Raw genomic sequence first — 23,019 nt, forward strand, 5'->3', positions numbered from 1 at the left:
AAAATATACACACTTATGCACAGAGAGAGACATGCAGACAAGACCACAAGAGACATATTGGATGTGAAGAAAAGTTCCTTTTTAAAAAATGTTTATTTTTGAGAGAGAGATAGAATATGCGCAGGGGAGGGGTAAAGAGAGAGGGAGACACAGGATCTGAAGCAGGCTCCAGGCTCTGAGCTGTCAGCACAGAGCCTGAAGTGGGGCTCAAACTCACAAACTGTGAGATTATGACCTGAGCTGAAGTCTGACGCTTACCCAGCTGAGCAACCTAGGTGCCCCCAGAAAAGTTCTAACATATGTGTAATTGGAGTCCCCAAAAGGGAGGAGATGAAAAATGCTGTTGAACCAGTATCTGAAGAAGTGACAATTGATCATTAAAAAAAAAAAAAAAGGATGAAATATATCAAGCCACAGATTCTAGAAGCATAAACCCAAGCAGAGAAACACAAAGAAAAGCACACCAAGGAACATCACAGTAAAACTGTGGAAATGCAAAGACAAATAGAAAATCTTCAATACAAGAAAGCCATCTTCAGATAAAAACCAAGCCCCAGCTCAATGCTTATTGCTTAGGACACAGAAAAGGTAGAAAAGTACAACATGCAAACACATGTCAAGAAAAACTGCCTTGGATGGGGCGCCTGGGTGGCTTAGTCGGTTAAGCGTCCGACTTTTGCTTAGGTCACGATCTCGCGGTTCGTGGGTTCGAGCCCGCATCAGGCTCTGTGCTCTCAGCTAGCTCAGAGCCTGGAGCCTGTTTCAGATTCTGTGCCTCCCTCTCTCTCTGACCCTCCCCTGCTCACGCTGTCTCTCTCTCCTAGAAATAAATAAAAACACTGAAAAAAAAAAGAAAAAAAAAAAAGAAAAACTGCCTTGGCTATTTTAACATCAGAGAAAGTAGACTTTCAGGCAAGAAGCTTTGCTAGAGAGAAAGGGAGTTTGCATAATGAAGGTGCCATCCACTAGGAAAATAAAACAATTCTCAATTAGTATGCACTAATAATATAATTTCCAAATACACACAAAGCAAAGGCTGACAAAGAAAAGGAGAACTAATGAATTCACAGCCATAATTGGAGATTTCAAAACCCTTCTCTCAGCAACTAATAAAATATCGATGAGGGTGGGGCGCCTGGGTGGCTCAGTTGGTTAAGCGTCTGACTTCAGCTCAGGTCATGACCTCACGGTTCGTGGGTTCGAGCCCCACGTCAGGCTCTGTGAGGACAGCTAGCTCAGAGCCTGGAGCCTGCTTCAGATTCTGTATCTCCCTCTCTCTCTGACCCTCCCCTGCTCACACTGTCTCTCTCTCTCAGAAATAAATAAAACATTAAAAAAAAAATCGATCAGGGTATAGAGGATTTGAGGAATACAATGAACAAATATGTCTCCATTGATAGGAGGGGAGCTCTTCACCCAACCGCCATGGATAGATTTTCAAGGACTCAGGAAACATTTACCAAAATTGACCACTTCCTGAATAATAAAGCCAATCTCAAAAAAGTCTGAAGAAATGAAATTGTTCAGAATGTTTCCTATCCATGTGGTATTAAACAAGAAATCAAGAAGAAAACAGAGGAAATCTCCAAATGTTAGGAAACCAAGCAACATGGTTCCAATTCCTAAGTAACCCATGTATGGAAGAAGAAACCTCATGGAAATTAGAAAGCATTTTGAACCAAATGATAATGAAAATAAGACATGTCAAAACTGGGAGTGGGGGGTACCTGGGTGGCTCAGTCAGTTGAGTGTCTGACTTTGGATCAGGTCAGGATCTCATGGTTCGTGGGTTCAAGCCCTGCATTGGGCTCTGTGCTGACAGCTCAGAGCCTGGAACCTGCTTCTGATTCTGTGTCTCCCTCTCTCTCTGCCCCTCCCCTGCTTGCTCTCTGCCTCTCTCTCTCTCAGAAAGAATAAACATTAAAAAACAAAACAAAACAAAACAAAAAAACCTGTGGGGCGGTGTGAAAACTGAACCTAGAGGAACATTTACAGATCATGACACACTTGAGCTGCAAATAATTTAGGTGACAGTGTGCATAAAATTGAACGCCTAAAATTGAATGCTGCGCTGCCTCTTGAAATCGTATTTCTAGTGTTTCAGTGTTGCCTAAACTATGTTGGTTACATTAAAGACTACATTAGAGACGGCATGCTGGCATTTGAAAATGTGATCTTTTCTCTGCCCTTAAACATGATCAGTTGATTTATTCTGGATGAGATTAACACCGATTTTTTTTTTTTTTGATTAACAAGTTATCCCATTATGATCAGGGGTGAAATCCTTGTTGGTGTCTGTATGTACCAGGATGGAGAGTGAGGGGGGTGACAGGGGACAAATTCCATCTGGTCCTGAAGTGTAATCCCAAAGCCTGACATTCTTACAGCAGGGGCGTGGAGGTGAGTCATAAGCTCACTCAGACACACACAGAACACACAACTCATCAGCTCTGAATTTTATAAACTTAACAATGAGTCCCAGGAGTGCTGAGCTGAGCTTTGATAAAGATTTTCTGAGTGTTCCAGACATTTTTTTCAGTCTTCTTGCTTCAATAAAACTCAAATCATGTTTTGCTCCAAGCGTTTGTTCTCTTAATCTTGAAACCCTCCTGCCTCTTTTAAGCAAAACTGAATTTATACATTTCTCATTCATTTATACCTTAGTCCTGAAAATCTTCTGAAAAAAAAAAAAAAAAGAGTCCTACAAAGAAAGTCTTTGAGTATTGCTTCTTTCATTAGATGGGAGATTTTCCAGGTCAAATGACTTGAAAATACAGCATATTTCGGTTCTCTGACCTTTCTCCCAAAAGGAGGGTGTTTTTGAACGTGGCCTTCAGATCAGCACATGGGTGGGGTGTGTGGGAAGGAGAGTGCGAGATGTACCTCGGAAGTGGTGGTAGTCGAGGTTAGTTGTCAGAAATACAATGTGATTATTAAAAGTCCACAAAGCCATTATGCAGATTGTGACATACATCACAGTTCTGTTAGTTGTGTGACAGCATAACATTTGCACGTTGTCCATTAAGACTGAAAAAACAAAGAAACTTCTGGGAAAGAAATGAGTCATTTAGATCCCAGAGTTGGCAGAAAGGAGCCCTAAACGGTGTTTTCAGGACAGGGAGCAAGGCCACATACGTTAGGGACTCTTGTGTCTCCTCGCCTCCAATGCAACGTTTCATTCCAGCTAAGGCTCTGGCCGGGCTGGAGAGCAGAAGTGTCAGGTTCACTGTAGTGTCTCAGCCGCAGGTGGGAATCTCTGTGTGTGGAAAAAGTGTCCCAGGATGAAACTGGATGGTTTACTTAGGTGGCCCAGCACTCTCCACAGCTCTACAAGGTAGCAATCAGTCACAAGACGCCCAAATCCTGCCACCAACTAGCAGTCAGGAGGCAGTGGGGAACCTCCTCCCATTTGTCCTTTGGTCTCAGGGGACAGTGCCCTGAAGTTCCAGCACGTGAAGACTGCCAGTTCATGAGCGGTGGCTGCCCCGGGTTGGACATGGGGGGCGTGTTGCCCAGGATAAGTGAGTCTTGAATATTTCTGCACAAAATAAGAGGACCACGTAGACAGGATTTTGTTATTCCTCTTGACTGAGAAGCTAAAAAGGCAATTCACTGCAAATGAAGAGAAGGAGGGAAAAGTAGAGTCCATGGAGAAAGGGCACTGCTAGTTTGAAGTTGGAAATATTAAGGTGCAGAGAGGGGTCAAAAAAAATGACTCAAAGGAAAAGTAAGATTGCCGTGCGACGAGGACTTCTTTTAGGCTGGGCATAGAATTTTCTCATCAATGGAAACTCATTGGATCAAGGTCAGGCTGAGGTGTGAAAAGCCCATCTTTTAGCTTGCATTTTGGAGAACAGTTCATTGCTATCTGGCTACCTTGACAACTTACCAGATGATGGTTTCCAGGCAGAGGGCTTGCTCTGGTGGGCTGGTAAATGTTTACCAGCTGGCATTTGGGGATGGGGTGGGGGGGGCGGAAAGCCTAATTGATACCATTTTCTAATTTCTTTGGTGTAAATATTCCCATCGGGCTGTCAACCGAAGTCACAGGATGTGGATTTGGGAAATGCAGTATGCGATCCACGGGTCCGAGCCAGCCCCGTCGTATTACTGCTGCTGTGTTGGCATACAGTTCACTCTCCCAAAGTAGTGTGCTAAAGGCCTGAAAACCAGTTCATGAAGTCGGCTTAGCTCCTGTAGTCTAGCCAAATAAACCTTTTCTTTGTTGTTACTGTGAAAATAAAGTTTTGCACATCATATAGAATAATCACAAGCAGGGAAATAATGGAGATTGGCCTGGCGAGCTTTTGCTGGAATTCAGTATTAATGTATCCTCATATTAAGTGCCTGTCTTGGTGAGCTCAGAGAGCATGGTAATCGGTTTAGGATTGATCTAATCATCTCACTGTCCCTAGGAGGTAGATGGTTATTAGGCTAATTTCAGCTATAATCATACCCACCTTGTAGTTGTGAATCTGCATGAGATAAGATATGTAAAGTGCTCTATGCACCCAGTAGGTCCTCAAAAATGTTATTCTTATCTAATAGTGTGTTATGTCTGTGATTTTCAGGGTGATTCTCAAAGGCAGAGAATCAAGTAATCAAGTCTGTAGATACTCCGTAGGCCACGATTATGCCTTTTCTGATGGATCTAGTTAATTAAGTGTGCTTCTCTTTAATATAGGAAGATTTATTTGTTCTGTGATTTACTCTGTCAGAAAGGCACCCAACCGCCAGCTCGGGCTGGACATTAACTGGCTAAAGTGAATATTATCCTTCCGTATCACCTGCAACGGACATAAGCAAACACAAGATTTTGGCTGAAATGGCGTCGAGCACCTCGGTCTGCAGATTGCCAGGGGACAGACAGCACAGAGCGTCAGTGAGCAGTGGACACCAGAAACACAGGGCCTGGAGTGTGAAGTCTATAGAAACAATAACTGACCGTCACCGAGAAAATTTCCTGCCTCTTCTCCCCTAGAGTTATTACAGGACTCCATGTCCTCTGCCCTTAATAATCCAGACAGTCAAAGTGTGTATTGTTTCGGTCCATTTCTTAGCGGGAAAAGGTGATTGGACATTTCCCTCGCACATCCACTGCCAAATGCAGGGAGTGCAGCCAGTTCATCGGAGCGTGGATGTCTGCCTGCCCAGAGGCAGGGAGGAGATGGCAAGGTGTCATCTGCCGGACTCAGCTCAGAAGCCTCTTAACTGTGCACTTAATAAATGAAGCTTTGGCAGACATACCTTGAATTATTAATGACGTTATTCAGCTTTGATTGTTTCCTTCTTTTGGGGAAAGGTTATTCACTCAAATGCCTTTGAGTAGACCATACAATACATCACAATTGGGCATATTTTATGTGCGACTTTATGGTGATAATAGTTCTGTCTCATTTAGAAGCAAATCAGACATTATGAACTTCGTGATTTATTAATGTATTGATTTCTATAAATGTCAGCGCATCTCACATCCCGTCAGAGAGCCCAAGAGCAATCAGCAGAGAGCCAATAAAAATGTAAAATGAAACCATCATTAAAAAAAAACCGGAAATATGGCCTGTTTCAAAGCCCTGCTGCCTCTCTGAATTGTTTCAGGATCGTTACCATGAAGGCATCTCCCTCATCCCTGAGGAAACAGCCTACACGAAGCTGTCAGGGATAGCTCTGGTCTGTTTGTCTATTCTGCGTGGTGTCAAATAAGAAAACCGGAGGCGAAGTCAGACCTGAAGGGGCCTCTGGACCCGGTGTCCAGGCTCTTCATCCCGGAGGATGCAGAGGGAAAAGGGGGCTGCTTTCCCTCAGCTTTGCCCTATTTCAACCTACCAGCTCTCTCCTGAGGAATCTTCAGGGAAAAGTCTACGTCCCCCAGCATAATTTGGCACAACCACCCAGCATGAGTTTTCTGCAATAGGTGCAGTCCCCTGTCTCTGCCAGAATGTGTCATCAGCTGATCTCCATCTCAGCCACCCTTTAAACCTGCCTTGAGAGCCATCTCCTCTGGGCAGCTCTCGCAGACCACTGCAGGGAAAGCTCTCTCTGCTCTCTGTCCAAACTCCTGAAGCACCTACTGTCTCTAACTGTCACCCAGCAGGTGTCAGAATCTACCTTTGGGTGTCGCGGAGCTCATTTACAGGACTGGGGTGGGGTAGGGTAGGGTAGGCACGGAGAAACTAGGTCTTGTGCCTGTTTTTGTTCTGTTTTTGTTTTTGGTATCTCACTTCTATGACGTCCATAGTAGGTGCTAAGTGCTCATTATTTGCTCTAAGTGTGTAGAATTACGAGAAGCTAAATAGGAATATAACGTTGAATCCTGAGAAGCAGCCAAGAGAGCGTCTGGAAAGTATTTGGCTAATTTAGTGGCTAATTCTGTCATCTGACAGTTTAGTTTAGAAATCCCGATCTGGCAGCCCATGGGGTGCAGTTGTTGTTTTGCTTCTTTTAAATGTGGGTTTTGACAACATTTACTGCACATAAAATATGGATTTTTGGCTTCTCTTTAGGAATTGGAATTTATGTCTGTGTGGGCCTGCATTATCACATAGCACATGGCAACAATTGGCTGAGCTGAGGAGTGGCTGCTCGCTTTAGACACGGCACGTGCTCTCTAGTAAACTGCAGTCCCTGCTCGTCCCTGTTATCACCCCCCCAGAACTAAGACCAAGGGACAGTCCTCCATTATCACTCATTCACACTACCTGCCTCTGTGAGCCCAGTTTAACTGCCCTTCTCCCGCACCCCATATCGTGTTTTTCCAAGTGACTTTTGTGTGTTTTGTGATAATCTAGAATCGTGACCATTTCACATTAGGGTCCCAAGCAACATGGAGCAAAAAGGAATGCCCTGTGATTAGAGAGGACCCTGTACAGATTTCTCCCTATTTGCTGTGTGAACTTCTGGCTCAGTGCATTTCAGCCTTCTATTCTAATAAGGCACTTTCCACATCATATAGCTCCTGTGAACTACATGTTATATTGGCCCATTTTACAGAGGAGAAAACTGAGGTGCAGAGAGGAAAGAGAACATATTAATTTTCCCATTTGAAGAAATGGAATCAAGAGATCTTATGAGACCTCCCTGAAATCATGAAGATGGTGGGTAGAAGAGCAAACATTGATCTATCTCATCGCCTGATTGACAGTCAGATGCTTTCTGGCCTAAGGGACCATCCTGGGGGTTTCCCCTGGGCCCCAACTCCTGTGTCTCTTGTGGTTGTTGCTCTGTCTCAGCAGGTCAGGGACCAAATTCCTCTACCCAAGCTTCTCACACTTCTGTGCTCGAGAATTTGCAGAAGCCAGTCTGAGGGGGCAGGAGGGCAGACACCAAGTGTTTTCAAAGGTCCCTCCCCCAGCTCCTCCCCTGCCTCAAGTTCTCTGCCATCCATTTAGCATTTCCAATCTTGTTCCCCTTTCTGGGCACAAAAGCAACCTTTGCTCTGGGTGACAGGCTGTATAAGCCACAGGGCATATGAGTTACAAAGAGACGCTTTTATCCTGCCCTCTGACTTTGCAGATACGGCTGCTGAGGCCCAGAGAGCGAAGTGAATTTGTCCAAGGTCACACACTGGATTCCTGACAGAGCAGGATTAAACTCGGGTGGGTGTTCTTTTCACAGCACCACTCACTCATTCAACAGATAATCGCTGAGTGCCTACTAAGTGCCAGCCACTCTTGTCGGCACTGGGGGTGGGTGAGTAGAGCCGTGAACAGAGGTGGTGATGTGTGCTGTGAATGAAACAAAGCAGGGTTCCAGCACTAGAGAGAAATGGGTGACAGGGGTCATCCTTTTCTACACGATGGATGGAGAGGGCGGCAGCCGAATTCAGCATCAGCAAGGGGGGAATGATGGCGTGCTTTGCAGTCAAAACAGGTGGACTTGAATCCAGGCTCTGCAGCTCAACAGTTGGTGAGTGTGAGCAAGTCATTTCCAGCCTACAGGACTCCGTGCTCCCTCCCTGCCTGTTAGGATCAAGGAGCCGCTGCAGAGGGGGTGCCTGGGATGTTGAAGGCATTGGATAAAGTCCCCTCCTCACTTGGTGGGGAGAGCTGGGGCTGTTTCCTCACGGGTGTCTCTGTCTCCACTCAGCTGAGCGGTGTGCGACCTACAGAGAGCCTACATAATAGTCCGTGAGCCGGGGTGGTGGCTGGCAGACTTGTGTAGTTTTAAGGGGATGAATGAGCCAGGATTAATAAAATGAGTTAATCTGTGAATGCGTTAGTGGGTCACAGGGCTCTGAAGCTTTTTAATCTGAGGAGTGGTGGGTGGCAACCGCTAAGCCTCGAGTGATGCTTTGATGGAACTTTCCAGATCGGAGTTCCGGCTTGGAATTCCTAGCTCTTCTAAATTCCTTGCTGGGAGACAGCAGTATTTTTCATCACGTGAGTCTCAAAGTGCCTTAGCAGAAAGCTTAAGTTGGATCATAGGAGTCTTTGAAAATTAAATCTCACATTTAAGAAACCCAAACAGCTTCTAGTCATGCCTCTCTGTGAAGCCTTCCCAGACCTCCCTACCTGCATCTCAAATCCTGAAACACCTTGTCTATAATGATCACTTCTATAGGAGTATGGGATGAGGAGACTGGGCAAGGAGACACATTTTCCTTTTCACCTTATCGCTCATTACTGTTTGAAATATTTTTAAAGCTATGTGTTGGATTGTTTTGATAATTTTAATGCTACGATTAAAAACATGCTATTTCTGATGGGATAATGGTAAATAGATGCTATCTGTTTCTCTGTGAAGTTGATCCTAGTAAGTCTGGTCTAGTGTATTTGGTGTTTAGCTGTGTTTGTTGTGATGCGATTTTTGTGGAATAACACTTTTTTCCCCACACAAAACATGATAATTTGGTGATCATTAGTGTGTCGCCAACTATTTCTGGTCCTCTTCCTTACGGGCACAGGCTGGGATGCACTTCCAGCCCCTCTGAAGTTAGGTGTGATCATGTGGCTGGTGCTGGCCAATCAGATGAGAACAGGAGTGCTGTGTGTGTCCCTGGGTGTGGGCAGATACCAAGTAAATACTTTTTGAATTACAATGGAGTGAAGTGCTATGGAGGGACGCCTTGTGGACTTAAACAGGTAACCCCAGGATTCCTCTCGGCGGCCCACATGCTGAACCAGGAGCAAGAAGGGGATGGCCAGGTGCAGTGAGGGGGAGGGGCATTCTTTCCAAGGACTCCCGGAGGAAGAGAGCCTGCTCCAGGGCGAGGGAGTCAGTGCCCGTGTATCTGGAGGCAGGGACTCCGTGAACAGGGGACAGAGGAATGTGAGGTGACACGGACCGTTTTGTGCTGGGTCCTGGGGTCCATGTAAACAGTTTTAGGGGCGTCAAGCAGCAAAGCAAGTACAGTACAGAAGGCTTTACTTTTTTGAGAAGCCACTGGAGAGTTAGGAGTTCCAGCATTAATCACCCACTGAGAGCTGATATTAATCATAAGAGAACAGAGATGTCTTTAGCCCCTCCCGGCTTGCGGGGGCTTCACGGAGAAGGGCTTTGCAAGGCCAGGTCTCCGCCCGATGGCTTTGCATCCTTCCCCTCCTTGCTGGCTCACTGCAGTGGAGAGCCTCCATTAATCAAATAGGCCCAAGACCTTAGGCTTGGTCCCAGCTCTCTGCAAATGAGTGACAGGGAAGAAAGCCTGTTTCTCCCTATCGGTTACTAAAATCCACAGTGTGAGATATTTGAAGTTTCTCTTGGAATGCCAAACGGCCTGGTAATTCCTGCTTAGAATGCCAAAGGTGAGTCAGGCTTGGCTGGAGGCCTGATTCCACAGCATCAGGAATATTGTAAACTGGAGAAAACCTCCCAGGACTGTAAAATTTCTTTTAGCTAATCAGCAACTTCCTCCTTTATTCTTACTTCAGTTAGCCCATACCCTGTGGGGGGTGGGGTGGGGACAGGTCCAGGTGTAATTAAAAGGGAAGGATTAAATATGCAAAAATGGGGGGAGGTTGGGTGGCTCAGTCAGTGGAACCTCCGACTCTTGGACTCTTGATTTTGGCTCAGGTCATGCATGGCTCATGGGTTTGAGCCCCGTGTTGGGCTCTGCACTGATGGTGTGAGGCCTGCTTGGGTTCTCTCTGGTCCTCCCCTGCTAGCTCTCTCTCTCAAACTAAATCAACTTAAAAAAATATTTTAAAATATGCAAAAAAAAGGCGTAATAATAATTAAAGCAAAAGTCTGTGAAGATAGGAAACAGTAGGGATCAGGATAAGAGATACAGGTGATTCCATATGCATTTCAGATTATTTCTCAGAAGTAGAAAAAATAAGTTTTGTAAAACAAGAAATTATCTATCTATCTATCTATCTATCTATCATCTATTTTTTTATCTATCTGTCTCTAAGATATCATACATAAAACCTCTTAGCAGTTATCACTGAAGGTTGGGGCTACGGATAGCTGTTACATTCTTTTTGCTCATGTGTATTTTCTAAACTTTCTGCAACAAGTAGGTACAAATTTCTAATAAGAGGACATCTAAAAGGTTCTTTTTAAACCGACTTAAAGAGCAGATGAGGAGCACCTCAGAAGCCCTGGGATTGGGGGTGGGTGCGGCCCCCGGGCCTGTTCCCTAAGGAGAGCCCAGGGAGCCAGGCAGGTGAGGGTGGAGTGCTTCAGGCTTGTAGACTTGGCAACATGTTAAGTTTATCAACCCAGTTTCAACGCTGGTAAATGGTGGGAGCAATCCCAACCTTGCAGGGCTCTTGTGAGACTTAAATGAGGTAGCGCATGGAAGGGCAGCTAGGAGGGGGTATATGGGGTTAAAGTATATGGGGTTTAAGGGCTCCTAATGACTCCTTCCTAGCTTGCGAAGGAAAACAAAAAGTCCACAGCCTGGCTAGAGGTTGGACAGGATGCCCTCCATTCTGGTAGAGGCTTTTCTGAGACACTGGAGGGCGAGGGTCGTGTTGTGTGTGGGGGGGTGAGGGGCGAGTCTTCCATTGATCAGAATAGTAGCGGACATTTCAGAAGCATTTTCTAGCTACCAGGCCTGCATCCAGTGCGCCCTGCACATTGTCTCCCAGAACCCTCCCAAGACCCTGTGAGCTCACCCTGCTTCCCTGTTAAAGAAGCTGAGAGACTTAGAGATTCATGCTAATCCGTCCAAGGCCACAGGGTTAGTCAGTGGCAGACACGGGGCTCAAATCCACGCCTGCTTGATCCTAAAACCCATGCTCTTGGCTGCTGTGTTATATGGTATCAGCGTATAACCACGGTGAGCTGGATTAAAATGCCACTTCTGCCACTCGGATGTGAGCCTACCCACGTCTCCTGGTCCTCCTGAGGACCAAGTGTGAAAAACACAAGAGAGGGACCTGTGCCTGGTGCCCCGCACTACTTGTCACTGGTGGTCCCCTCGCTCCCTCATCTGGGACCCCGAGAGGACATTCCCACAACATTTGGGTCTTTTCAGGAAGCATCTCAAAGCGACACTGCTGAAAAAGCAATTTTTTTTTCTGCTGTAGCTGTGTGGATAGATTTTTAATATTTAATTAGGAAGACCTTCTGCTTGGAGAGAGGGCAGGACTTGTTATTAAATCCCTGCTGCTTGGGCTCCCTCACTTGCCCGTGGGATTATTCATTCATTTCCAGTCACACAATTTAATATTGCAACAGCTAATGGGGAGATGTTGATAATTTGTAAAACTGGTGGGTCCCAAGGCCATTGGAGAAGCTCCACGCCTGGGCCCGATTCCGGGGGCTACAGCGGATTCTCGGAGATGAGGGCGCCGCCGAGCTTCCTGTTCATTATCTGTAACATTCATGCGTGTCTTCTGAGATACCATGTGGGGAGCCACAAGGATGAGATAGACCTTCACCACACAGTTTTGTCCTTGAGGAGTCAGGCCCCTGGGACACCTGAATGCATACAGGGTTTTGTGTTAAACTGTGTACTTGGGATTTGTTTTAATCAGGCACAGTAAGACATGCAGAAAGGGAAAGGACTGTCACAAGGGAAGTAGTCTATACTCGGATCCCTACAAACAGGAGACACGGCCACGCCACGCGGGGCCACACAGGGAAGCACCAGAGGTGGTCAGGAGGCAGAGAGGGATGAGGGGAGAGTATGGCCCAGAGCCTCGAATGGGTGAGGCAGGACAGGTATGCAGAGTAAGTTTAGGATTGGAAAGTTGGAATGATCTTGGCCATCTCTAGGCTGTAGGGGTGTCCCCAGCTGTCTGGTACCTGGCCCTGCAGTGGTTTGGAGCAGAGGGAATACTGCCTTGGTGTGTGAGAGCTAGAGGAGAGAGGTGGTTGGGGTGTGGGCTCTGGGTCGGTGGGTTTGTACCAAAGGTCCACTTGCAGGGGAGTCACTTGCTATCCGTAGGAATTAGCCAGCTCGGGGAGGGGCGGTCTCTCCAGGGTCAAGGTCCAGATGCCAGAGTATCAAGAAAATGGAAACTAAGAAAATACAGCCAATAGAGTTTGGTTTTGCAGTTAGGTGTGGGCTCAAAATGCCTACTTTGAGGGGCAACTGTGTGGCTCAGTCAGTTAAGTGTGTGCCTTTGGCTCAGGTCATGATTTTGCAGTTCATGGGTTTGAGCCCTGTGTTGGGCTCTGCACTGACAGCTCAGAGCCTGGATCTGGCTTCAGATTCTGTGTCTCCCCCTCTCTCTGTCCCTCCTTCACTTGTGCTCTCTCTTAAAAATAATTAAACCTAAAAAAAAAATAAAACAAACAAAAACCAGAATGCCTACTTTGCATTTCTTAGCTGGGGCAACAGGCATGAATATCCCTTGGGCCCAAATGCTACGTACTGAGCATCTTTCCCCAAGACTACTGGAAAACTCCAGTTTCCAGGCTGTAGCCCAATTCTACCAGTGGGTCCTCTGCACAAACAGGCAGAAGGATCTTTGCAAAGCAGCCATTCATAGGGCACTTAACTGTGGAGTATCCAGTACGTGCCAGACACTTTGACGGGCGGTGTGAGTACAATGGTGAGCAAAGACAGGTGTGGTGCTTGTCCCCAGTGAGGTGACAGCATGGGGGACTTAACCTAAGAATCACAGACACACATATAAAATTGTAATGGGGGATGTACTGCAAAAGGGGTGCTGTTTGGTGCTATAGACAGAGTGGCAGGGGCTCTGGTGCAGTGGAGGTAGTCAGGGAAGTCTTCCCTGAGGGAGTGAAAGTAGGCCTGAAATCTGAAGGAGTGGGGACTTACTAGATGGGAAGGAAGGTGTGTGTGTGTGTGTGTGTGTGACATTCTAAGTATAGAGGGAAGAGGTGGGAGCTTTTCAGGAACCTCTTGTGCAGAGGCTCTGAAGAAGGAGAAAACAAGATGTTCAAAGGAAATACGTCTGAACATGTCCCTTGCTTTAAAGCCTTCAATGGCTCCACATTGCCTGCAGGAGAAAGGCCAGCCTCCCTAATAAGGCCTTCAAGGTCTTTTATGATCTGCTCTTTGCTTAGCTTTCAGGGTTTGTCTGTCGCTTCCCTCCTCCATGTTACCCAGCACCACACATACTCACTCTCTAGAAGTACTTGCTGTTTCCCCAGCCTGTCTTCCTGGGTGACACTTTCATACCTTTGCACATGCACCTACTCCATCTAGCACCTGATTTCCTGCCCTCTGCTGGGCTACTTCCTGGGTTTCGTCCAAATCTGTCCCATTACACTGCACTCCTCCAGGGGGTACTACTTAGACTATAGTGTGAATGACTCCTGCTGGAATTGTACGGGTCCTCTATAAAATGTCACCTCAAGGGCCATTTCCTTGGAAATGGAAATTTTTCTTTCTTTCCCAGGCAGCATCTGTATGGCAAGATCTCTCTCCTACAGCATCCACTAAATTGCATGATAGATACAGAGGCCATTCTGTCTCTCTTGACCATGGACTCCTTGAGGGGATGGTGAGTTCCTTCACTTGCTTAACAAATGTGTATTGAGCTCCTGTTCTGTGCCAGGTACTGTTCCAACTGCCAGCAACATGGCCACAAATAAGTCAGCCCTCTGTGCAGCGTGACTGACTCATAAGTTCAATAATCACATGCACAGATATGCAATTATGAATGGTCTTGAGTACTCAGGTGCAAAGACTAGGGGCAGCGTGAGGAAGAAAAACCAGAAGGAACTTGGTTTGAGATAGAGGGAGGGAGAGTCTGCAGACATGGGAGCAGAAGTGTAAAGATTAGAAAATGTAGTAGGAAGAGTTTCAGGGAGCAGGGACACCATGTGCAAGAACCATGAGAATGAATTTGGTCATTTGTGGAACTAAGTGGAGGCCACGTGGTAGAGCAAAAGGGCCAACATGTCAGGTAAGATGATTAATTGGTCGAACCAGTCAACTTAGGGGTTTTATCTTAATTTTTTATGCTTATTTATTTATTTTTGAGCAAGAGCGAGAATCTGAAGCAAGCTCCACTCTCAGCATGGAACCCAACATGGGGCTCGATCCTATGACTGTGAGATCATGATCCGAGCTGAAATTAAGAGTCAGAACGCTCAAGACTGAGCCACCCAGGTGCCCCAGGGTTTGTTTGTTTGTTTTTTATCTTTAAAGCAATGGGGAAGGAGAAGTATCAGGTTTATAATTTCCCCAAGTCAGAAACTCACCCAAGTGTCCATTAACATCCAAATAAACAACCAATTGTTAGCATATTGACACAATGAGATAATGCACAGTGACATTAATGAATTAGCTACGCAGCATCCAACAGTATGGATGAACATAGATTGCAAAATGCATCTGCACTGTTACAAGTCAGGAGCGCGGTTATCTTGGGGGGACAGGTGACTGGGTTGGAGTGAACAGGGACTTCTAGGATGCTGCAATGGTCTTCCTCTTCTTCTCTTCTTCTTCTTTTCTAAATCTGGGCGTTGGTTACACAGGTTCTGGTGCATATCATCATTCAATAAGAGGTTTCTATTGTTGCTTGTTTTGCTGGGTTTGTTTTTAGTAGATGCAGAAAGACCTGCTAGGAGACCGTTGCAACTGGCTGAGAAATGATGTTAACTTTGAAGGCGGCCAATGAGGGGCAGACTCCCAGTCTCTCCAGCATATAGAGTCCACCAGACCTGCTGATGTAGGGGAGGGGAGCGTGAGTGAAAGGGATCAGGAGGTGACGAGGAAGATCTTCCAGGCTTGAGCAATCGGGAGGGTGTTGGAACTGGGTTTTGCAGTGGGGAGGGTTAGGAGGTGGCTTTGTCACCTCTGTCTCCTGGCAGGAGGAATGAGGCTGTTCCAGGGATGGATTAGGTTAATGCTGATGTACCTTTGGCTAAATTGCAAGTCAATAACCTGATGATCAGTGCTGTAAAAAAAGCTGGCCACACCTTTGCTTTCTACACATCTCACCTTCTTAGAATAGTTCAAACTTCTCCAAACTCAACAGTTTTTTGTGGCCGGATTCATAGATGTTCGTCAAATGGACAGAACATATGTGTTCTCTTTGTAGGCACTATGCCAGGTTATGTGCTTGGGCACATAGGGGTAATAGCTTCAGGTGTTTCTCATGATTCTAGATGTTGAGAGGCAAAAAAGGGACATTTAAAGAGAACCTCAGTGCAAATTGCTGTGTCCAGTGGCTTTCATACCCTGCTTATATACTCCTTAAATGACCTCACTAGGATTATTTTACAAATACCCATCATTATGGCTTGGCGATTAGTCATCGAGTAACAAAGCTGGAATTTGAACTATGTCTGTTTTTTATTTTGCAGTGCTGATTCTGTCTGATCGAAGATGAAGGTCAATGGTGCCTCACAGGGTGAGGGAGGCCAGCGTCACATCTCAGTCTCCACAATGTCAGAAGGGAACCCCAACACTTAGGGAGTGCTTGGAGATCTCCAAAAGAGGGCAGCTCTGAGATTATGTTTTGCCAGTTTTAAAAAACATTTACCCATAACGTCTCTTTATAGGATAATAAAAATGAACCATCTGTGGTTCATTGGGAAACATGTCTCAGGCTTATTAAAAATATATGAATTTTTATTTTAAGACAGGATTGCCATATTATTCAAAATTGTAAGCCAAAATGTATTATCTATTATTAATTTATTTTTAATAGACATCTTTCTTATAGATTAGCATTTTAATTACTTCTGAAAAAGTGGGCAGCAGTGAGGCGAGGTTTCCAATTAAAATTGTCCTGAAGATAAATGGAGGGCTTGGGCTGAGAGACGTCACCCTTTTCCCCATCCGTCTGGAACAATCACATCTGTCACCCCAGAGGGCCAGGCCAGGCTGTCGTTTGTGCTAGATCTGCCCTAAGAGTCTGAGGTTCTTCTCAGGAGTGAAGGGGGCAGCTTCCAACAGTGCTTTCTGGAAAGGGCTGCATAGGTGAAGGTGAAGGCCAGGGGGAGCACCGCCTCCAGCTCTCTGTTGCTTTCCCTCCTCTGAGCTGCCTTCCCTTCCTAGGACCCCTACACTGCCTGCTTGTCCCTCTCCAGGCAAAACCCAAAAATGTCTACTGTAGTCCCTGTAGCTCACCTTATATAACAGGAGACTGCATGGGCTCTTGGAAACCCTTATGTAATTGAAACATCTCTGCGTTTATAGGTTTTTAAAAACATTTAATGTTTATTTACTTTTGAGAGAGAGAGAGAGACAGAGATAGAGTGGGAGTGGGGGAGGGGCAGAGAGAGAGGGAGACAGAAAAAGAAGCAGTCTCCAGGCTCCGAGCTGTCAGCCCAGAGCCCGATGCGATGCGGGGCTCAAACTCATGAATAGTGAGGTCATGACCTGAGCAGGTGCCAGACACTTAACCAACTGAGCCACCCAGGCGCCTCCACATTTATAGTGTGATTGAAACTCAGTTACGTCCCTTCCAATCAGGTCATGTTGACGGCAAGCCTTCTGCTGTCAGATATTTGAGTCTTGTCAACTGGAGACGTGGAAACAGGTTGATGCTGTGCAGAGGGGGTGTGGCTTGAATCCCATACCTGTCACACACTCATTGGGTGGCTTCCACAATTTCATGGCCTGCCCAATGGCATTTCCTCGTATGTGAAGGACACTCGCTTCCTGGCGTCTTCCCGAGGATTAGGTGAGCATGCAGAAGTGTGCATTTAGTAGGTGTGCAACAGGTGTGTCTCCTGCCTTTCCCCCTCCTGTCCATCTGTGTGTAGACTGGTAAACTGAGCTCTGGGTCACTCTGCTGGGCGTCAGTCTGGCACCACCCTTAGAGGACAATGTGTAGGAGGGCTGGCCCTTCCCCAGGAAGGCCAGCACAGGGCAGAGAACACTGAACAACATCCCTCAACCCCCTGGTTCAGTGTTCTTTGCTGGGTGGGGTGTGTCTATTCTCTGGGCTTCAATTCCTTCTGTAGTAAAAGAGGTGGGGTGGACAGAGACACAGCACTTCTAGTTTGTAGCCTTGCCAGTCCTCTATATTTTTAGTTTATTAATCAGTTATGGATCTAGTCTTCAGAAACATCTCCAAAGTCACCTTGAACCTATGCTATTTTCAGTTTATATTCATTTTCTCTCAAGATACTGAGTTTTAGGGGTGCCTGGGTGGCTCAGTTGGTTAAGCGTCCGACTTCAGCTCAGTTCATGATCTCACATGGGCTCGTGGGTTCGAGCCCTGCGTTGGGCTCTGTGCTGACAGCCAACTCAGAGCCTGGAGCCTGTTTTCGGATTCCGTGTCTCCCTCTCTCTCTGACCCTCCCCTGCTCATGCTGTCTCTAGCTCTCTCTCAAAAATAAATAAAAAACATTTAAAAAATTTTTAGATAAAAAAAGATACTGAGTTTTATTAAGTTTATTACTTTTGGGTAAGTCAGAGTTCTTTTTGTCAGTAGTTTGCTTCTTTTAACCTTCTAAGTTTAGTATATTTTAGATTTTCTTGACATTCTTGTGCTTGTTTAACAAGCATAGAAGCACGTCCATGCTCTCCGTATGCAGACTGTAGGAAAAAGATGTGTAGTAAAGAAGTGTAATGAAATTCCTACCATGTGAAGATACTCTGAGAGCTTTCACATTTGTGAATCTCCTTTTTTCTTCTCAGAAACCCCGGGAGGTGACATAGGTATCCCCAGTTTGCCATTGGACAAGCTAAGACTCAGAAAGCTTGAGTGACTCTTCTGGGGTCCCACAGGGAGGAAGCGCTTGTTTTTGATCTGGAGCCAGATCTTTCAGAATGTAATGTTGCAATGTAGTGTTGTGCCCAGCTTCTTACTGCCTTCCTTCTCCTCTTTATACATCGGAAGGATGGACATTATTATCCCTAGAGTTGCCCAGCACCAATTCTTTCCTTCTTCAGACCGGGAGCATTTTTTTTTTTAAAGCCTCCCCATCTTGTCTTAAAAGGCTTGGGAAAGCCTTGGAGTGCAGACTCAATAGGAAGGGGCCTCCAAGGCTCCCATCCAGCAGCTTGCTTCTTTCCTGTTGCACTTAACCTAGGAGGGATCTTAGGGTAAAAGTGCTGTGATTGCCTCAACTTAATTCAGACCCGGCCAAGCAGCAGCCCGCACATTTAACACCATGCATGTTTAATTGCATCTGGCTGATGAGTGCGTTGCATGTTTGGGTATCTTAGGTGGTTCTTGGGGAAAATTGAGGGCATGTATATCAAGCAATTTTTGAATTATGTCTCTATTAGCATCTGTGAATGTCTCCCCGGGGAAGCCAGGAAAGCTCTATTAGCAGAGCAGTTTAAAACAGGATTGGAGGAAGCAGTAGGCGAATATCCCGTTGGGAACAATAATTATAAACAGCACTTTCATGTAAACAGGTCTTAATGTGTTTTCTATATTGAATTCCTGAGAGTGAGACTCTTGGGTGGTGTCTCAGCGCCCCCTCCAGGGCAACACCCTTGCAGTGCTGGGAGCTCAAGTAGAAGGCTTAGTGGGCCCCTTTGCCTCCCTGGGCACCAGGATCCTCTCAGACCATGGCAATGCTGAGTTGTAGGCAATGTGATAATAAAGCCATCGTTGTGTGACCTTGGGCAAATCACTTCCTCCCTTTGGGCCCTTGTGGGGTGTTTATAAAGTGTTAGCACTGAGCCAAATGCTGTCATACAATTTATTTCAATTAGTCCTCCTGGTGTCCTGCAAGGTGGGTTATATCACCCATTTTACAGATTAGGAAACTACATCTCTACATCTCATGAGAGTTAAGAACCGTGTGCAAAGTCATTAGTCAGCAAATGGCAGTGGGGTTTAAATTCTGGCTTCTGATTCCAATTCTAAGGTTATTTCCAAGACTCCAGATCATTTCCATGACTTTTAGGGTCTCGTCCAGCTGAACAGTCTATGAAATCTACCTGTTTGGTAGCAGAAGCTTGGTGATCTCATCTTGACTTTTGCAACACTCCCTCCACTTATTTAGACCTTGGAAGCCATGGCGACAGATATATTTCTCATTAGCTTTATGTTTTATGGCCGCTGCTGGTTTCAGTGTTCTAGAGGTATGGCTCAGGCCAGTGCACCCATTTGACATCCTACATCCTAACTGAGGGTTGGTTGTCACGGTGATGGTGATATAGAGAAATAGAGCCCTGGCTGGGTCAGAGCCCTTCTGTCTACCTTGAAAGCTAATATATCATGTGTCTTCATGTGAAATCATGAGATCATGAAAACTTCAAGTTTGGATGGATCTTAGCTGTTATCAGTGGTTTTCAAACTCCTATTAAGGCAAGGAATTCTTTAATCAAAAGCAATTTTTGAGGCTAAGTAAAATGATGAAAGCAATTAGGTGCTGGGGTTAAAGAGGGAGAGCAAGAGAATGTTTGTTTGTTTTTCCTTCCCCAAGGAAGGTGTGCCTTCTGGAAACTTTACAGATCAGCATTTGGAAACCACTGATTTAATTCAATCTGCTCATTTTATGGTTGGCTAGGGTAAACCTAGAGAGGAAGGTGGATGTGCCCGAGGGACAAGGCTGAGGCTGGAGTCCAGGTCTACGGACACGCTGCCTGGGGCTCTTTCAACAACACAGAAGTAGCAGTGGTTGTCCAGGGTTGGGCTTGAAAGCATTCTCAAGCATGAGCAGGAATGGCCACTAATTTGTGCATTAACCCATTCATTCACCAGCTTATACTGAGTATCTAGTTGTCAAGTAGGAGAGCTTGCTCTATTCTTGGAATATTCTCTGAAATATCAGGGGATTATCCCCAGGGCAGGCTAGAGGGGGAATGGCAAGCTTGTCAATAATTAGGACGTGTATTAGGAAGGGAATGCAGAGAGGTCTGAAGAAGGAACCAGGCTGTGGAGGAAAACGAAGTCCCACTGAAGGGGAGCAAAAAGTAACTGCGTGTGTGGTGTGGGATGTGGAGTTCTTGCTGGTGAAGTTGGAAGCCTTGGTCTTGGTTCCCCAAATACATTCCATGGTGTGATGAACCTCTGGGCTTGTCACTCATTAGTTACTTGTTCACTCATTCAACTTCTTGAGCACCTAGAGTGTGTTGGGCACCGTGCGGGGCAGAAGGAGTATGTGGTGAACAGGACATACTCACTCTCTTCACAGACAGCCCCTCCTCAGGTCTCCTCTCTGTCGTCAGGATAAAGGCATTTGTTCATTCATTCATTCAACAAATGTTCATCCTTGGTGAAGTAACTCTTCTCTCATTCCCTCAGGGGGTGCAGCTTAGAATGTCTCGTGAGGGGAAAGGTCACCCCAACCATGCTCTCAGAGCGCAGAACGGTATGTTTTGATGGAGACGGATTAAAAGCCGGGAAGTCAGGAGAAGATGCACAGTAAGACCAGCCCAAGTGGGCATCCCAGTGGAGGGGCCTGTGTAGCATGAGAGAGGTTGAGAGCCTGGGGCTGGAGAGAGAGAAGATGGAGGGGTGGAGGGATACCCGTGGAGAGGGAGGGTGAAGGCAGAGAGGAGGAACCTAAGAACACCTTTGACTTTTGTCTTTGCATATTGCCTTGAGGGAAATAAAGGAACAATACTGTAGTACTCGCTTATTTCAAGGGCATGGGCTCGGTGGTGGAGTACCGTGCTAAACAGAACACACGAGTGACTCTGTGTGTGCTATTGAACTGTTGCTTCAGAAAGCCTCAGGTGCCCAGCTGGAGATGCCCGAGGAGGAAGTAATGAGACAGACTGCCCTTTACAGCCAGGTTTGTGGCGCTGGCAAGAAACGCTGTGTTCCTCCCTGGGGCTGGTTTGGCCAGGGGCGTGGGAGGGTGGTGGAGTTTCTGGCTCCAGCTCAGGTGCAAAGTGGGCTCCTAGAACTTTCTTTCGCAGCATACATTGTTAATAAGCTAAGCAGACTCCTAAAAGCAGATGATTATAGGCTGGAAGTCTCTTGACACCCAAGTGAAGCACAAAGGATCAAGTGCTCGCCTGTGAATGAGCTGAATCTGCTTCCTGTGGCTGCCTCCCTCCCTCTCTCATTCCTGCTTCTTCACCTTCCCCCCGGTTCTACCCATTTCTCTCTTCTCTCCTCTTTCCCTCTGCACCTCACCTTCCCATCTTGTCTCTCCCATTCTCCTTTCCCTCCAGCTTCTTCTGAAGCAGGTTCACTTTATTCCTTAAGTACATGCTGTATTCACTTTTCTTAATATAAAACCAGGTGGAGATCCTTCTGGATCAGTGCCAGGAATCTGAGCACCGGTACTTGGCCCTGGGATGTGGGCTTGGGATGGCAGGCAAACTGTCACTTTGTAGTTTTTTTAAGTTTATTTATTTATTTTGAGAGAGAGAGAAAGCACACGAGGGTGCATACACATGCATGCACCCCCATGCAACCAGGGGAAGATCAGAGAGAGAGAGAGAGAGAGACAGAGAGAGAGAGAGAGAGAGAGAGAGAGAATCCTAAGCAGGCCCTGCACTGTCAGGGTGGAGCCCAACTTGGGGCTCGAACTCATAAGCTGTGAGATCATGACCTGAACTGAAATCAAGACATGAGCTGGGTGGCCACAGAGCCAGAAAGTTTCTCTTTCTCTGAAGAACTTCAAGCCAGTCAGAGGCAGTTGCTTTGATTTGTATGTGGTCCCCACTTTTTCTCAAAATCTATGACCTTGGGTAGGAAAAGACATTTAAAAAAGCTGATCAAGTTTGCCGTCACAGACTTTGAGCCTCCAGCTATTTTATACCAGCAAAAACCAGTGTGTCTTCATGCTGGATTTTAGATTTTCCCAGCGAGAGGGCATGTCTGGGGGAGGGGAAGGTGGGCAGCAGCAGCGTGGCACCTGGGGTCAGTCTCATTTTATTGGTCAGGTTGGGGGGTGGTCTTCAGGCTGCAGCTGAATGAAGAGGTGGCTTTCTAAACATGGACAGCTCCGGATGTCCCTGTGGGATCCCAAGGACTGGTATGGTTTCTTTCTTTCTTTTTTAATGTTTATTTATTTTTGAGAGTGAAAGAGAGGGAGAGAGAGAAAGAGTGAGCAGGGGAGGGACAGAGAGAGAGGGAGACACTAAATACGAAGCAGGCTCCAGGCTCCCAGCCATCAGCACAGAGCCAGACGTGGGGCTCGAGCCCACAAACCACAAGATCATGACCTTAGCTGAAGTCAGACTTTTAACTGACTGAGGCACCCAGGCGCCCCTGGAATGGTTTCTGAACACAGAATGGATTCTCCTGATGCAGAATGCATTTCTGTCCTCTGGCTGCTCATATAGGTAGGACGTTTTAGATACAGAACTGGGAGCCCACTCAGAGCAAGAAACAGGGTGGTCCTCGTGGGGGATAAGAGGCCTGAGGAAAACCCTCCCAGTTACCTTGAAAGATGTTTCTGGGACATCACAAACCTTGGCAATGTAAAAATGATAACATAATGAACCGATTTGGTAAGTAGAGGAAAAGACAGGAGAAATAGAGGAAGTAAGTGTCCGTGTCTTCTGATATTTCAGAGAAGGTGCGCAGTAGATTCTGCTCAAAGCCAATATTGAAGGAATCAAGGATTAAGGACACCATTTAAAGTATAACAGTATCTCCAAGAGCATTCAAAATAACCAGATCTGGAGGTAGAAAGAAGAAAAAGAGAAAGGATGTTTGAGGCTAAGGCTATAGAGGAGTAAGCTGCTTGGCTTCTTCCATTTATTCAGTGGTGGGAGGGTATATGAACTCTGGCTATATATCTATAGGCATCAGCAAGGCTATGCTCCTTTAAATTTTT

The 23,019-nt window shown here is 46.2% G+C and overlaps 1 protein-coding gene and 1 long non-coding RNA gene across 2 annotated transcripts in view; one reads left to right on the forward strand and one right to left on the reverse strand.

Moving 5' to 3' along the window:
* Positions 1–23,019, reverse strand: part of KCNIP1 (potassium voltage-gated channel interacting protein 1) — a 213,293-nt gene that overhangs the window by 21,156 nt on the left and 169,118 nt on the right. The window lies entirely within an intron of this gene.
* Positions 8,356–15,857, forward strand: LOC144226005 (uncharacterized). Its single transcript, XR_013333497.1, has 3 exons — positions 8,356–8,378; positions 13,758–13,862; positions 15,673–15,857. It is a non-coding gene; the product is annotated as an uncharacterized LOC144226005 (long non-coding RNA).

Source organism: Crocuta crocuta, unplaced genomic scaffold (assembly GCF_008692635.1).
Source record: "Crocuta crocuta isolate KB4526 unplaced genomic scaffold, BGI_CrCroc_1.0 scaffold131, whole genome shotgun sequence".
Classification (NCBI taxonomy): domain Eukaryota; kingdom Metazoa; phylum Chordata; class Mammalia; order Carnivora; family Hyaenidae; genus Crocuta; species Crocuta crocuta.